The 17894-nt window shown below is 31.0% G+C and overlaps 1 long non-coding RNA gene across 1 annotated transcript; it reads left to right on the top strand.

Moving 5' to 3' along the window:
- The first annotated feature begins 977 nt into the window (after window positions 1–977).
- Window positions 978–4596, top strand: LOC145327641 (uncharacterized). The gene is made up of 3 exons (XR_013882200.1): window positions 978–1070; window positions 1479–1521; window positions 2167–4596. It is a non-coding gene; the product is annotated as an uncharacterized LOC145327641 (long non-coding RNA).
- Window positions 4597–17894: the final 13298 nt, after the last annotated feature.

Raw genomic sequence — 17894 nt, 5'->3', positions numbered from 1 at the left:
ATCTATCTATCTAACTTACTATACATATATTACAAAATTATACTTTTCTATATTTATTTCCCTGTGTATCTATAATTCTACTCTAAATTACACAATTTATCAATCTACCTATCTATCTATTTATCTATCTATTTATCTATCTATCTATCTATCTATATATCTATCTGTCTATCTATCTATCTATCTATCTATCTATCTATCTATCTATCTATCTATCTATCTATCTATTTATCTATCTATCTATCTATCTATCTATCTATCTATCTATCTATCTATCTATCTATCTATCTATCTATCTATCTATCTATCTATCTATCTATCTATCTATCTATCTATCTATCTATCTATCTATCTATCTATCTATCTATCTATCTATCTATCTATCTATCTATCTATCTATCTATCTATCTATCTATCTATCTATCTATCTATATCTTTGGGAGGGTGGAAATAATATCCATGATAATGAATATAAAACAATCACAAACCCTCTTTTACAGGGTAAAAAATTATTTACTAAATCTCTTTAACTTACATTATGTATTTCCTTGCCAATTGTGATGCGCTTTTCCTTTAAAACTTAACTCTTAAAAGTCAGACCCCTTTCTGCATTTTTAATTTGTTTGGGGGAAAGGGTCCTCCTAACACCTCAGCTCCCAAAAAAATGTGCATGTTCCCTGTTTGATATAAGTTGTTCTGTCTTATTTTGTTTCCTTCGCCCTTCAACTTAAAAATTTTTATTTTCTAAAATATATTCTAAATGATTATCCCCCTTCAAACCCTAGTACACACCTCTGAGAGATGTATTTCCTTTATACTTTATGAAAAGAAGCTCCTTGTAAAGGAGACTTTAGTGTATTTATATTCAATTTTCATCTTCTTGACTTTTGTTCTTTAATGCCCCATTTGTATTGCAAGATTTGATCTACAGTCATATCATTTACATATCTAATAAATTATCAAATTTCTAGGTGACACAGCTCTAGATTATGCCCTTGAAGAATTTCCATGGGAGTCTGAAGAAGAGAAAACCAGAAAAGCTAAAGCAGCAGAAATACTTGGGGGACATGGTAAGCTTAATTAAGCTATAAATATAATTTGATTATTCTTATATAGTATTATATGTCTGTCTATCTAAACCGTAAAATTTCATTAAATAAAAAAAAACATTTTGATCTGTAATTAAATGGTCAAAACAAACAAAGAAAAGAAACAAAATACAATAATATTATTTTATTATGTAGCAGTATATACAGTCAAAATATGTATTATATGAATTAACAGTCTATTAAAAGCATAAACATTTATATCAATAATACAAAGTAGTTTGATGTCTGTCTGTCCAAACGGCCGTCTGTCCGTCCGTCTAGTAAGAGAGATGAAGGTTAAAAATTAGGATCATTATTCTTAAACTCTAGTATCATATAAACAATATATGTTCTAGTTCAAATGAATTTTCAAAAACATAATATTTTTAGGAGCCAAGAGAGGAAGTGAGTTATAATTATCTACAACAAAAAGGTAGGTAGGATATTTATCTATGCATATATGTATCAAAAAGTTTATATCTATCTATATGTCAGATATATCAGATATATCTATTTTAACTTATACTAAAATAACAGGATGTCTGTTTGTGTGTCTGTGTGTTTGTTTATACCGAAGGATCTTGCTAACTGTTGAACTGATTGGGTTCTCCATAACAGGGTAGATTCTCACAGGTCCCAGGAAGGTTTATAACTATTTTGGAAGAGGGTACCACCACCCTCCAAAGAGAAATGACAAAAAATCAAAAACAAATTTTCATTTCTCGATTTAACAAAGAGAGTTCAACAAAACATAAATGTCAAACACAGCATAGATATATTCAAATATAAAAAAAACATTTAAAGTGCCACTAGAGGCCTCTAGGGGCGTAGCTGCTAGTATGTAATATAATAGGATAAGGTTAATAGTGAAAAATACTTTTTTATTCATTAATCAAATATTTCTCTCTTAGCTTTCTAATTATTTGCATCCTAATCATTCTACTTATCTATTTGTTATTAGTTCATAAAATTTAAAAAAGATAATTTAATTGATTAATTTACTTATTTATTTGATTAGTTGCTTCAACCCTAGCTTCTAGAAAATGCAAGAGAGGTTATAAAATAAATAATATTTCAGGACTGAGTAGAATCTTTCTTTTGCAGAATCTTTGCTGATCACAGTCCTTTGCTCTGTGTCTATAAAAGTTTCCAAGATTAATACACACAAATTTGAATAACTTATCATGAATATTCTACATACTCTCCCTTAATCTAATCAATGAGAGTGATTAAGTAAGATTAAACATTGAATATTTTCCTATTTATTCAATAATCAAATATTTCTAGCACACTGTAAATTGAAAAACTTCAGAATAAAATTTCTTTTATGATTATATAATAAGTAGCTTTTTGAATATCTAATGTACTTACTTTAGAGGAAGAAATAGTTTACTAACTAATTCGATTTTTTCTTGTTTAAATTTCTTGATTGGATTTTGGTAAGGTGTGGGTATTCATGATATTTAATTACTTTTATTTTCTTTAGTTATGTTCTATACTGTCCTATATGTATGTTTGTAAACTTTTACCATCATGGCTTAGAATCTAATTCATCTGAGCTGTATTCAAACAAGTTCTAAACCATGATGGAAATACATATCTAGTATTGTTTTATACAAATTGTCCAAATTTAAAAAAAAAATTATTATTATTTGTTGGCCATTGGAATTCAACACATTTTTTTTTATAAATTCTTACTATCTTATCTATAAAACCAAATTTAAAGAATTTATTACTTTTTTGGCTAAAGTAATTAAACTTTTATTAATTTCAACTATTTGATCTATAAAACAATACTATAGATATTTAATATGATATGAAGTGCTGCAACTCTATAGCTAGGGTGTCAATAATGTTGTCAGGTTTGTCCAACTAACATACAGCCAACAATAAGGTTGATTGTATCTTACTTTCTTATTGAAGGATTTCAAAAAAGGAAACATTATTTAATCTACTTAAGTATTGAAGATATTGAAATTTTAAAAGATTATTTATGAAAAGATAGTCTATTTAATGCTGCGCTATTTATAACTTTTAAATATAGGAGGGGGGTAAGTTTTGACACATTTGCGTAAACAGTGTGTATAGGCTTTATCTTAGGACAGAGAGGATAGGTTATTAAAGATAAAATCATTCTTATAAGATAAATTTCCCCCAATTTTGAGATTTTTTTTTATAGGCCTCCAGGTTCAGGAGCTGCAGTCCTCCAGATTCAGGGGCTGCAGGCCTCCAGGTGGTCTCTGGACAGGCAAAAATAAAAATGTAAGAGTTAGAGGTCAACTTATAAAACTTAAAATCTGCATATTTTTCAATGTTATTTACATACTTTAAGAAAAAAGATGCATATCTTGTTTTATAAGTTGACCTTTAACTCTTCAAAAAAAAATTTAATTTTTATATTTACCTGTCCAGACACCACCTGGAGGCCTGCAGCTTCTGAACCTGGAGGCCCATCAAAAAAATCCTAAAGTTGGGGGAAATCTATCAAATAAGAATGATTTTATCCCTAATAACCTATCCTCTTTGTCCAAAGACAAAGCCTATACACACTAGGGTGGGTCGATTTTGGAATTTCACATAAGTAGACATAGGCAAGGGTTAATATGCCAGTATAAAAACCTGTGAAACTTAAAAGATGTTTTTTAATCCAAAAACAACAGGCGCGCGGGGGGTATAAAATGTGCCCGCCCCCCTATAAAACCTAAAATTGAAATTTCTTCAAATACTGGCATGTTGCATATCAAAATGACTGCATTGAAATGCTGATTACAAATCTGAAAACCGTTTTGAAAAATATTGATTCAGTCTAAAATGATTTTCAAATAACCTACTAAAATGAACAATTTTTAACAAATCAGCTGTTTTTAGGTAATTGATAAGATCTTATTCGAACTAGGAGGAATATTTTTCAAAACAGTTTTCAGATTCGTAATCAGCATTTCAATGCGGTCATTTTGATATGCAACATGCCTGTATTTGAAGGAATTTAAATTTTTTGTTTTATAAGGGGGTGGGCACTTTTTATACACCCGCTTGCAGGCAGCCATAAGAGCCAAGTCACTTTTGAAACTTGAATGGGGCTTAACATACACATATATTACTGCCACAACTTATGATAACAGTAAAATCTAAAAAAAAGGGGGAAATGGGCCCACTGTTTCTGCAAATGTGTCAAAACTTCCCCCCCTCTTGTATTTAGCATATAAGTTTATATATATTTTTGATAAGTATTCAAATCTACTTTTAATTCCTTAAAAAAATGAAATATTTTTTTTTTCAAATTTCATGATAATCATAGATTGAAAGATAGATTTGAATACTTATTGTAAATATTTTGATTTGATTTGTGTACAAAGCAAGCCTGTAGCTAAATTTGGATAAAATTTCTTTAAAGTGTTATTATAAAATTAGTTTTTTTTGTTATAAAAAAGTTTAATTCCCTCTAAGATTTTTGTTAATTTAGCCCCCAAATTATAAAATTTGGGTTTGAGTTAGAAATAAACCTGGATATTACCATAGGCATGCTTTACCGACCCGGAATTAATTGATAAAAAGATTGTAGAATAATGATTTGGCCACAATTAGTAATTTAGGAATTATTAATTGTTCTCTGTTTAAATATGTTTTTAAAATACATTTCTTTGCATTATAGAGTTGTTTTTCTATAATTAACAAGGATGACAACATCCACAAAAGCAAAGCTCTGAAACGGTATGACAAACAAACATTAACACTTGTAGAGTGTCAGAACTGAATATATATATAAAATTTGAAACAAAATTGTGAGTAAATTTGTTGAAAAAATACTTAAATGCAGTATAATACAGTGTGTTTTTTTTTATGAGAATTTTTTTGAAAGCAATTTTACCCCACTTATAGTTATCAGAATTTAATGATTAATGGCTTATTTTCTTTGTTTTTAAGGCAATTAATAGAACAACAAAAAAATATTTCAGTTTTTATTTAAAAAGTACAGTAAAATCTAAATTTCAAAATTTAGGTGTCAACATATAAAAATGGTTTTAGCGCATTTTTCTTAAAAAAATGGATTTTCTGTAGTCAACTTTGGGGGGGCAGTACTCCCTCCCTGGTTGAGATATGACCTTCAAACTTTGATATGTTCTAGTACATGTCCCTAATAGTATCTGTATACATTTTTAGCTCTATATCTCAACTTTGAAGTGTTTAGCAGCCATTCTTGCAAAAGGTTGATTATTTGAGCCATTAATCATTAAATTCTGATAACTATAAGTGGGGTAAAATTGCTTTAAAAAAAAACACACTGTATTTAAGGACATAATTACTTTTTGAGAACTTCATTATAGAGATGCTTTGCTAATAACATTGTATTTTGTTGTCTAAGGAATTCCAAATCTCAGATTAATCGGATCATTATATCGCACTAACATTAAAAAAGTTAAAAATCATGTTCAAAATGGACGTACAGACATTCTTGACACAATTATAGAGTTGCTTCACTTTCTAAATCATACCTAACTACAGAAATCACCAAGCAAAGTTTGAAATCAATGGGACAATTCTAACATGCCTAAATTAATGAAAAAGCTATGCATTACAGACGGACCAACCTTAATTATAGAAAAGCTTCGCTTTTAAAAATGTGTTAAAAAAACAATACTAGGTATACTAATATAAAAGTAACAGGATGTCTCTGAGTCTTTGTATATGTCTGTGTATTGTGTATGTCTGTCTGTGTGTATTAAAAGAGCTTGCTAAGTGCTGAACCATTATGGTCAAGGGAAGGTTTATCAAGACATTTTTGCAAAGTATAAAAATCTAAAGAAAATAGTTCTTTTTGATTTTGATATACATACCAGATAAATGGATATAAAATTAGTGATCAAAAACTATAAAACAAGTTAAAACTTTTTTCAACCCTATCATTGATTAAAATGCACTTTTAGGTTTACTCATTACCAAAGCTGCACATAAAAACTCTTTTTATTAAGTTATTAAACAAAATAAATTCAAATCAACAATTAGGCGTTTTTCATAATGCAGTAGACCATTATGTAGTTGTTTTTTTGGCATTTATTTTGTTTAATTACTTCATAAAAAGAGTTTTTATGCACTACTTTGGTAATTCTTAAACCTAAAAGTGCAATTTAATCAATGAAAGTGTTGAAAAAACATATAACATGTTTTATAGTTTTTGATCACTAATTATATATACATTTATCTGATATGTATATCAAAAGCAAAAAGAACTATTTTCTTTAGATTTTCATACATTGCAAAAATGTCTTAGTTACTTTTTGCACTATATTTCCTCTAAAAAGGATTCTATATATGATTTTTATATTTAGGATGATAGATTTTATACCAATTGTTGTGTTTACATCAAGAAAAAACATATTTTTTGTTCCTACATCTTTTTTATCATAAAATGTGAAAACTGTTTTTTTCACATATAGGGTGAAAAAAGTAACACTAAAGAAAATTGTTTTGCCTTAATTATGTTCTAAATTTATAAATAAACACATTTCATAAACAGATTTTTTCTAAATCTGTCATTTAAGGCATGAAATTAATTTAGCAAATTAACATTGCAGATTTTTGCAAATAACTTGCAAATATGATTTCTGTGGATTTTCTAATTTACAAAGGCGTTTTCTATATATATTCCTCTTTCCAAAAATACCTCACTTGTTAAGATTGGATAAAAAAATCTTTGTGGTCAAGATTCTATAACTGTGCCTCACACTCCCCTAAAGACTAGGAGGAGTGAAGCAACTTTATATAAAAGTAACAGGATGTCTGTGCACGTGTCTGTCTGTCAGAACTTTGGGTACTTTAATTAAATCTAGATTGATATTTCTAGTAACTGCCAGTTTCCAAAGTTTTCATTATACCTTAAGGGGCGTTGGCACTATTTGTTTGAATCTTAAGCTTAAAATCTTTAAAAACGTTGGTCAGAATAATTTAACTTTTCAGGTAGGCTTTAACAATGTCTTGAGGTTGGTTTAAGGATATTCTTCTAACCTCCCTCACCCTCCCCTAAAGACTGGGAGGAGTGAAGCAACTTTATATAAAAGTAACAGGATGTCTGTGCATGTGTCTGTCTGTCAGAACTTTGGGTACTTTAAGTAAATATAGATTGATATTTCAAACAGTTTTCATTAGATGATTCCGCCACTAACAAATTAATATTATTATTATTGTCCATTGTCTTATCCATTAAGATCTTTATAAATATACAAGATAAAGGGTGAAGGGTGAAGGATATCAACCTCCCCTCATTCAAAATACAGACAGACAAACATCCTATTATTCTTATATGAAGATTTTAGTTTGATGAAGGTTGCGTGATTTTTGTTAAATTATTTATCAAATACAATTTTGAAAACTTATGTATGTGGTTCTTATTATTATTATCGTCCATTGTCTTATCCCTTAAGATCTTTATAAATATACAAGATAAAAGGGTTGAAGAAAGGGGGAGAACCATTAACCCTCCCTCATTCAAAAGACAGACAGACAAACATCCAATAACTATTATGTAAAGATTTTAATTTGATTTTGGAAAAAAAACCTGGATCTTTTCACAGGCATGCTTTACCGACCCAGAATTGATTGATATAAGATTTAAGAATAATGGTTTGGCCACAATTAGTAATTTAGGAATTATTAATTGTTCTTTTATTTTTTATATTGTTTTGAATAAAGTTGTTTGCATTAAAGAGTTGTTTTTATTTTCCTTGCTATGATATGTTTTAAAGCAAAGCTTTTCTATAATTAGAATCGGTAGGTTAGCTCTCTTTGTTAGTTTAGGCATGTTGAAATTTTCCTATTGATTTAAATCTTTGCATGGTGATTCCTGTAGTAGTTAGGTACTATTTATAAAGTATAGCAACTTTATGTTCTTTAGCAGAATGTCCATACGTTCATTTTAACCCTCCCCCTCTTTTTACTTGAAATGAAAAAAAAAGACGAGGTATTGGATTTTACTATAAGTCAGTTTATATTATGTTACAATGTAGCCCTTCTTAGCAAAAAAAAACTCTGGAATCTAAAGAGATAAAAGAATGGACAATACATTGATGTACATCACTAATGATGATGGTTGAAATGTTTGGACACCCAACTTAATACTCGATCCCATGGAGGGAGGAGACATTGGGCTGTTTAATATACTGGTCCACAAAGTTTTATAATAAGGTTTTTCTGATTTGTTGGCTTAACAACTTTAGGAACTTTTATTGAATTTTCATTGGTTAGTTGATTTAGTTGAGTGTCCCTATGTTTTAACCACTAGTATTCATCTACAGAAGGGGTAATTTTATATATCATTATTGGATATGTAAGTCAATTTATCAATCATTGTCTTATCCCTTTAGATCCCTGGAACGAACCAACCTTAATTTTAAAAAGTCCCCAAAGTTTTGTGCAAACGAATAAAAATATGTTAATTCAAAATTTTAAAGATTAGTGAAATAAACAGCCCAATGTCATAACCCTCCCTAGAAAATATTGGCCTACCACTGGTCAATTAAAATTTGTACTGGTCTGCCATTGGTCATTTTGTCTGTTTATCAGCCGATTATTGGTCATTTGTATTGTATAACGTCATATTTTTATAGGCAGTATAAACACAGGGAACTAAAGGGAAAAGACAATTGCTGGTAAATTAATGTACATCCCCAATGCTTACACACAAAATTATCAAATATGGTGATGATTACATTTGTTGGTTAAAATGTTTGGACACTCAACTTAATAAACCAACAAATTAAGATACATTTAAAGTCCCTAAAGTTGTTAAGCAAAAAAAACACGTTATTTTAAAAACTTTTGGAAATAGTGCAATATGATTTTCCTATTATGTTATTGCGGGGCCCTAACCCTGCTGGCCTACTAAATATTACGGGGCCCTAACCCTGCTGGCCTACTAAATATTGCGGGGCCCTAACCCTGCTGGCCTACTAAATATTGCGGGGCCCTAACCCTGCTGGCCTACTAAATATTGCGGGGCCCTAACCCTGCTGGCCTACTAAATATTGCAGGGCCCTAACCCTGCTGGCATACTAAATATTGCGGGGCCCTAACCCTGCTGGCCTACTAAATATTGCAGGGCCCTAACCCTGCTGGCCTACTAAATAGCTAATATAACTTTACCTAAAGTAATTAACAAACAAACGAAAAAGCACCCCTACTCCCCTATTTTAAATTTGTGGAGGGGGTTTCTGTGCTCAACACAAGTTTTTAAAAACAAGTATTACCTATAATTAGGGTAGGTTTGTCCATATGTCTGTCCTACTATAACGGATAGCTTTATTTCGTTAGTTTAGGCTAAAACATGTTGATTTTTATAGATGTTGTAATCCTTGTTTAATAATATTTTACCCATTATAAAAAAAAGAAGAACCAAGAAATACAAAAAGAAGTTTTCTACAAAGCATCACATTTTATTATAAATTAAATAATCTTTTATATTTAAAGATATCAAAATCATTTCAAAATAAAATTCAAAGATTTTTCAAACAAATTTTGGAGAATTTTTTCAAAAAAAAAATATTTCTAATTTGAATTAATTTCCTTATATAAAAGTAACAGGGTGTCTATTATTCTGTCTGTGTATTTGTCTGAAGTATCTCCCTAATTGCTGAGCCGATATGGTTCACTTTAACAATGTAGCTTCTCATAGATTCAGAGAAGGTTTATACTATTTTGGGGGAGAGAACCACCACTCTCCTAATAGAATTCTCCTCTAGAAAAATCAGAAAGAAAGGGAACAATGGACTGTTTATTAGATAAGTAACCACCGATTTAAAATAACGTTTTTTAGCAACTTTGAGGACTTGATTGGTTTAGTGTCCATACGTTTCAACCACTAATTGTAATCTACAGAAGAGGTAATTCTATATATTAACATAGAGGATGTACATCAATTTGTTGTCTTGTCCCTTTAGATACCTAATCAAAATTGGAGAATGATAGGGAAACTAAAACAGTAAATACCTTCCCAGGACCTATGAGAAGCTACGATGTAAAAGACAATTATTTTTATATATTCAGCGGTTAGAGAGATCATCAAGTACAAAAAGATCAACTCAATGACATCCTGTTACTTTTATATAAGGATTAACATAACAAAAAGAATGTAAACACTATACATGTCTGTATTTTTTAGCTCTTATTATTAACCCATTAGTGCCGAGCGCCACTTTTATGGGCCGATCGAGCTGTAAGTTTCAGGGAAGCTTTATAATGGTCAAAACGGAATTCGTATTTTTTTGTTTTGCTCTAGTGGCGTGCACAGGAAAGTTGCAAAAAAAACCCGGTTCGGCTTGGCCATAAATACCAACCAGGCATTAACACCCGTTTTTGGTGCTTTCCCCCAGTTTTAAAACCCGGTTGACCTGTATAAACCCGGTTATTTTGACCAAAAATCGAAAAATGTAATTTTTGAACGCCAAAAGTGAGATGAACACTTTTTAGAACTTTGATACGATCCGTAATTGAAAACTACACAACCTCATGTAATCTAAAGAGCTACAAGTATAATACGAAGCGATTTATTTCAAATTTCGTGTTTAGCCGGCGATTTCGGGTAAAAAAACCCTGTTTTGTTGTTGTTGTCAAAAAAGATCTATTAGTGAAACCGGGTAATAAAAATTTCAGACTCAAAATGGAAATGCCGAACCGGGCCTATATAGGGCGTAAAAAAACGATAAAAAAATCATATAAAAAATAATAATTTAAATAAAACGAATTTGGTGCTTTCCCCCAGTTTTAAAACCCGGTTGACCTGTATAAACCCGGTTATTTCGACCAAAAATTGAAAAATGTAATTTTTGAATGCCAAAAGTGAGATGAACACTTTTTAGAACTTTGATACGATCCGTAATTGAAAACTACACAACCTCATGTAATCTAAAGAGCTACAAGTATAATACGAAGCGATTTATTTCAAATTTCGTGTTTAGCTGGCGATTTTGGGTAAAAAAACCCTGTTTTGTTGTTGTTGTCAAAAAAGATCTATTAGTGAAACCGGGTAATAAAAATTTCAGACTCAAAATGGAAATGCCGAACCGGGCCTATATAGGGCGTAAAAAAACGATAAAAAAATCATAGAAAAAATAATAATTTAAATAAAACGAATTCACAAATAGATGTACTTGTCAATAAACTTTAGATTTAATGAAAAAAATCAGCAACTTTACTATAAAAACAAAAAAGTTAGATGGGGTATTTTGAATTTTCATGATTTTCAAACTTTGTTGATCTATACCGGCAAATGGAAGTAAGCAAAACTACCTGCTCCAGGGGGAAATGAAAGCCAGGGTAGTAGAGGGGGGATTCATACTGAGAATGATGCAATTATGAAGCCGAAAACCGGTTTTTTTTACATTTTCTGGCACCGGGTTTTAAAACCCGGTTCGGCACTAATGGGTTAAGTTAGGCATCCTACACATTTTTAAATTAGTATGACAATTTCTGTAAGAATTAGGTACAATTTAAAAAGCATTGCAGCTCTATAATCCAGGGCTCTGCAGGATTCTACAAGTGTAAATGTTCGTTTGTCTTTCTGTTTAATATGAGAGATTAACTTTGATGGAAGTCTCAGGCTAACAAAAATATAAGTTTTAATATTATGATTGTATACGTTTTTATATTCATAGAAATATGGATATATTACAATGCGATACATGAATTTTCAGCATGGCTTAGAACCGGTTCTAATCCAGCAGATATTAATCGATTTTCAAAGCCATACTGGAATGAAATTTAAATAGTTTATGTTTCTTAACAAATGTTTGAATGATTACATGATATTATTGTCTGATAATCTTAAAATTTGTTATGTTAATTCCTAGGATAATTAGTTACAATGTTATGAAAATTTTCTATATAACCAAGTCCTAAAGATGTCCGAACATTCGTATTTTTTTCTATAATTTACATTCAACTTTTAGTAGTAATTTATGCCATCATAGACAGCTTTCTGCAGATTTTAAAATAAAAAATTTAATATTAGATCTAAACCAGTTTGGTAGCCCCATTTAAACCAATTAATATCCGCTGGATTACATTGCGTTCCTTAGCCATACAGACACTTTTCCACAAATATCAAATATTAATAATAGAATTGATACCAGTTTTGTCAACCCCAAGATTTTTTATCAAGATTTTGACAATCGCAAAAAGGTTTCTATAACACGATGCGTTAAATACCTATTCCTATGAACAGCCGCACGGCTCACTAAATCCACTCAGCTGAGAGAGAGAGAGGGGGGGCACATTGGGCTGTTTATTACACTAGTCCCAAAAGTTTGAAATTTACTTATTTGTTGGCTTAAAACATTTGGGGATTTCTACTGATTTTTTATTTATTGGTTCATAAGCTAAGTGTCCAAACGCTACAACCACTATTGTAATCGGCAAAAGGAGTAACTTTGTGTATTATTATTGGGGATGTATGTAAATTTATCGGCCATTGTCCTATGCTTTTATATCCCTGAAATCAAGTCAATATGACCTCAGTCACATAAACAACCTGCAGTAATGTGAAATTTTAGGGGCTAAACCCGCGCCCGTTTTATCTATATAAAGATGCAATCACAGCCGCAATAAACTGACATCAACAGCTGCCTACAGCTGCAACAATCCTAAGCCACTGCCAGATGTAGCTTACTTCCCTACTTTTGGACACAATCGTCATCTTTTGAATTTAAAATATTTAATTTTGATTTGATATTTAAGTTTTTTGTTGAATATTTTTCTGCTTATCTCTAAAAGTAAACATTATAATTCCAGGGACATATATAGATATAGGGAAATCAAAAATTCAAATATTTTGATACAAAACAACATTAAATATCAACATTTATATCTGATTAAATTGCATTAGAAATTTATTAATAATAAACTAATTGTTGTAAACAATGAATACAATATGTTAAACACAATATAATTCAAATATCCAGGGACCGATAAACTCCTAGGGGCTTTAAATAAGAAGCAGCTTTTAATGTCTAATAGAAAACGAAGCCATAAAATTGACTAAATGTTATACTGGCCTATCATTGGTCATTTGAATTGTATTGTATGACATCATTTTTTATTAGGCTCAATAAACTGCTTCATTAAAAATACATCCTTATAAAAAAACACGACGTTTATCTGTCTGTATGTGTATGTGTAGAAAAAGATCTCTCTAATGGATGTACAGATGTGGTTTTCCTTTTCAGTAAAGATTTTCATATGTCCAGTGAGAGACACCACCCAATTTTTTCAATTTTGCTCTTAAAAATAAATTTAAAAATGGAAGATATATTCCCCCTCCCATTTTTTTAAGTGTCCCTAGAGGCCTCTAGGGGCAAAGCCGCTAGTAATGCAATAATTATAATTATAGCTTGAACATATTTGGAGGGAGATAAAAGTATCTCTCATTGGCAATTCCCTTATCTCTGAATAGTTTATAGCAGGGAGGGAGGGGACATTGGGATGTTTTTCACACTAGTCCCCAAAGTTCTAGAATAATTTTGGAGACTTTTGTTGATTTTTGATTGGTTGGTTCATGAAGTTGGGTGTTTCAAAAATCAATTATAATCTAAAGAAGGGATAATTTAATGTATCATCAAAGGGAATGTAATGGATCATTTCATCGGCCATTATCTTATCCCTTTAGATCCCTGAATAGTTTATGGAGAGTGCGTCTTCATTAAAATAAAACTATCCTATTATTAAATCAATAGAATAGAATAATCCGGGAATTGTCCCTTTCATGGCAATGCCTCTTAAGGGGCGTTTCGTCGTATTTTCATAGTAGCTTTCTCCTATTTCTAGCCCTAACTCTGCGAGGTGATCACATATCCTAACTTAACCTAACCTACAAAAGCTAGTGTAAAAATACGACAAAAGACCCTTAAGGGGCGTTGCCACGGAAGGGACTATATTCGATAATCCTTAGATAAAAGCAATGGTCTTGTGTGCAAATGTAACTCGCTAACCACTGAACCAATAAGGTTCTCCTTTATTACTTCGATACTGTAAAGGCAGGAATCGCCACTAGAAAAAAATTAACCCCCTGAACATTTTACTTTATATAAGGACTAGCGGCTACGCCCTCTAGAGGCCTCTAGGGGCACTAATGTTGGGAAGGGGAAAGTTAGGGCTAGAAATAGGAGAAAGCTACTATGAAAATACGACGAAACGCCCCTTAAGAGGCATTGCCACGAAAGGGACAATTCCTGGATTATTCTATTCTAATGAGGTTGATTTTTCAAGATTTTGAGCCCTAAGAAATCACAAACAGTAGGGCCAGACAGGGAAGGAGTTGGAAATTTGACCCAAAATTTTGTGTGTGTCTTAAGCTCATTAAGACACGCATTTTGAGTACTTAAAGTCCACTGTAGCTAAATCCTAACCTAAATGAGAGCAAAAACATGGATTTTGTCAATTTGGCGGTTACTCATGTTCCTAAGGAAATGTGGCCTTCCAGCAGCCCGATCTTAATTCAATGGACTTTTGGGCCTAGGGCTACTTTGAAGCATGCACCAATAGAAGTGACCATACCACAAAGACCTCCCTCATTGCCACTATAAAGAAGAACTACGCCAGCTTTGACAGGTACATTTTGACCTGGACCTGCCGGCAGTTGAGGAGGCCGGTAGAGGCGGTGATTGAGGCAGGCGGCGATTTTGTTGAATAATCTACGAGTCATATACCTATTGTGTTTCCCAGTTTTTAAAATTCAATAAAATCTTTAAAATTGACGATTTTATGTTCATTTCTTTAAAAATTACTAAATGTCTTGATTTATGTGCCGCACCCTGTATATTACAAAATTATACTTTTCTATTTATATTTACCTGTGTATCTCTAACTCTATTATAAACTACACAATATAATAAATCTAATTATTTTATATCTAGGATGGACCAGTCTTATGTGGGCAGCAAAGAAAGGACACTATGAAGTTGTGCAGCTCTTATTAGAACATGGAGCTGATATCAACGCCAAGGATAACAATGGTTAGTTACATTAATATTATTGCAATACTATATTTCCATCATATACAGCATGACCCTTGAAAATGTTTTTTTAAGCATCTGCAGCCTATATTTCTCAATAAAATATTAAAAGATTCATATGTACTTGTTCTCTATAATTTTCTACATCAAAGGATATCAAAATATTTTTTTTACATCAATTAACAGCCTAGATTTTTAAAGCCAAAGTTTGGAAAAAGTGCTTGAGAAACTGGATATTAGGGTTGGGCCAGATATCCGGTGTGGCCGGATATCCGGCCATATTCAATATCCGGCTGGATACCGGATATTGAAACTATCCGGCCGGATATCCGGCTCTATAATTTTTTATACTTTACACCAAAAATCTCTGCTTTTAAAAATTTTAAATGGCTATAATTTTCTTATTATTGAAGCTAGAAGAACATTTTTTCTGAACATGTTTAACTTTATGTAAATTTATATAAGATTTCTGAAGAAATTTTTTTTTGCTACTTTAGTATCTGGTAATTTGGCCGGTTATCCGGCCGGATATCCGGTAATTTTGCCGGATAACCGGATATTTGCCGGATATCGGGCATTAGCCGGATATCCGGCTGGTTACCGGATATCCGGCGTTTGAAATCAGCCGGATATCCGGTATCCGGTATCCGGCCAAAAAAGTATCCAGCCCAACCCTACTGGATATTAATAAATATTTCTTAGTTTTTTATTAGTATATTACTTTTTATCAACCAGTTAAAAAACAAATGAGAAAGAAGAGCAAGTTTACAATTGATACATATTTTATTGCATAAAAAAAGTTAGTTTTACATATAAAAAATTACTTTTCAAAATTTCATCAAATGCATTTTTCTCATAACCATTTACCCTCAAATCTTATAATATCTCCTCTTTATTAATATGACCTTAAATAAACCCCTCCCCAATCAATGCTTACGACCGGAAAGATTAGTGCTTAAATTCCCGCCCACTCATACAAACTACTTAAACACACATAAAAATCATTTAAATTGTTTTGATAAAATAAAAAGTGTTTGATTTCTGTTTATGTAAACTTTCAATTTGCTACTATTTTTTATAGGATTTCTTTCTGTAAGGGTGTTTTTGCAATTTTCACTAATCTAAAAATGCCTTTTAGCTTTCAGCATGAAATAAATTTCTTGGAAACATCTTTATATAAGTTTTATAAAAAGTATTGAAATTATGAGGAAAAAAAGTCATTTCACTTAAAAAAAACATTTTTCTTGAAAAGTTACTTTTTCCTCAGCCACTTTTTCAAAACTTTGGCTCTAAAAATCTCAGCTGTTAATTGATGTAAAAAAAATATTTTTATATTTACTTATGTGGAAATCTACAGAGAACAAGGACATATACATTTTTTGATAATTCATTAAGAAATTTGAACTGCAGATGCTAAAAAAACTTTTTTGAGGGTCATGCTGTATAATCTACCTTTCTATCTATCAACATACCCAGCCGACAGTTTTGCCAGTTTCGCAAGGTGAAATCGTGAACTTTAGCAAGGGATTAAATGCAAATTAGCAGTTTTTAGCAAAATTTTTGTATTTTTTTGCAAAAAATTTCGAATTCGCAAGCTAAAAGTTGCTAATAATTGCAAATTAGCAAGCTAAAAGTTGCTAATAATTGCAACTTTGTTAATTAGATTTTTAAAAGAACGAAAATATGCAAATTTGCTAATTTTTAGTTAAAAAAAAAAAAAAAAATTTGCGAATTAGCATTTTTTGCAAAATATTTGCAATTCTTTGTCATCACCTTTAATAAATTTGCCTTTTATAAATCGTAAAAATTGGCAGATAAAACTAGCAAATTCGCGGCTTTTTTTTTCAAGAAATCCTTGCAAATTCGCAGATATTCTCTTTTTTTTTTCCTCAAAATTCCTGCAAATTCACGGCTTTTCTCTATTTTTTTCCTAAAAATTCTTGCTAATTCGCAGCTTTTCTCTATTATTTTCCCTCCAAATTCTTGCTAATTGGCAATTTTATCTATTTATTTTTGCGGCTATTCTCTTTTTTCCTCAAAATCATTGCTAATTCGCGGCTTTTCTCTATTTTTTCCCCTCCAAATTCTTGCTAATTCGCGACTTTTGTCTATTAATTTTCGCGGCTATTATTTATTCACATATTTCTAATAATATTTGCGTTTTCTCAAGCTCTAGCTTACTAATCATGGCAAATTAGCAATCATTATTTGCAGATTTTTGGCAAAATTTTACATTATATTTCAAGTAAACATATCTCAAGAGTATTGCAAATTTGCTAATATTCTCCTAATCTACCTTGAAAAAATTAGCGGATTCACATTTATTTAATCGAGATATGCTTAACTTTGACTTCTGATTTAGAAGTTCAGCGATGAAAATCTCATATCTTTATTCTTAGGTGGCTAGACTATTATCCTTTCCATCCTATACTAATATTGAATACAATTAGAAAAGTAATGCCTATTGTTTAGGTTTTGTAATTTTTTTTTACAAAAAATTTCAAAATACTGGAAAAAATGAAATAGGAAACCATTATAAATATGATATACTTATTTCATTTTTAAACAACCATACATATATCAAAGGGGTAATTTTGTGTGTCGTCATTGAGGATGTACATGAATTTATTTGCCATTGTCTTATCCCTTTAAATCCCTGTTTTTTACACCTTTTAAAAAATTCCTTGCACCGAGATGTTTGATCAACCTGATTTTTCATTTTGGGGTAGGGGAGTTGTCCCAACCCCCAAGAAAATAGCTTAAAACCATCTCAGGTATATTCTCTGAAGAGTAGAGCCCAATCGGTTCA

Source organism: Acartia tonsa, chromosome 9, assembly GCF_053477335.1.
Source record: "Acartia tonsa isolate MP-2025a chromosome 9, ASM5347733v1, whole genome shotgun sequence".
Classification (NCBI taxonomy): domain Eukaryota; kingdom Metazoa; phylum Arthropoda; class Copepoda; order Calanoida; family Acartiidae; genus Acartia; species Acartia tonsa.
Note: the sequence above shows the minus strand (reverse complement) of the source record. Positions and strands in the feature narration are given on the sequence as shown.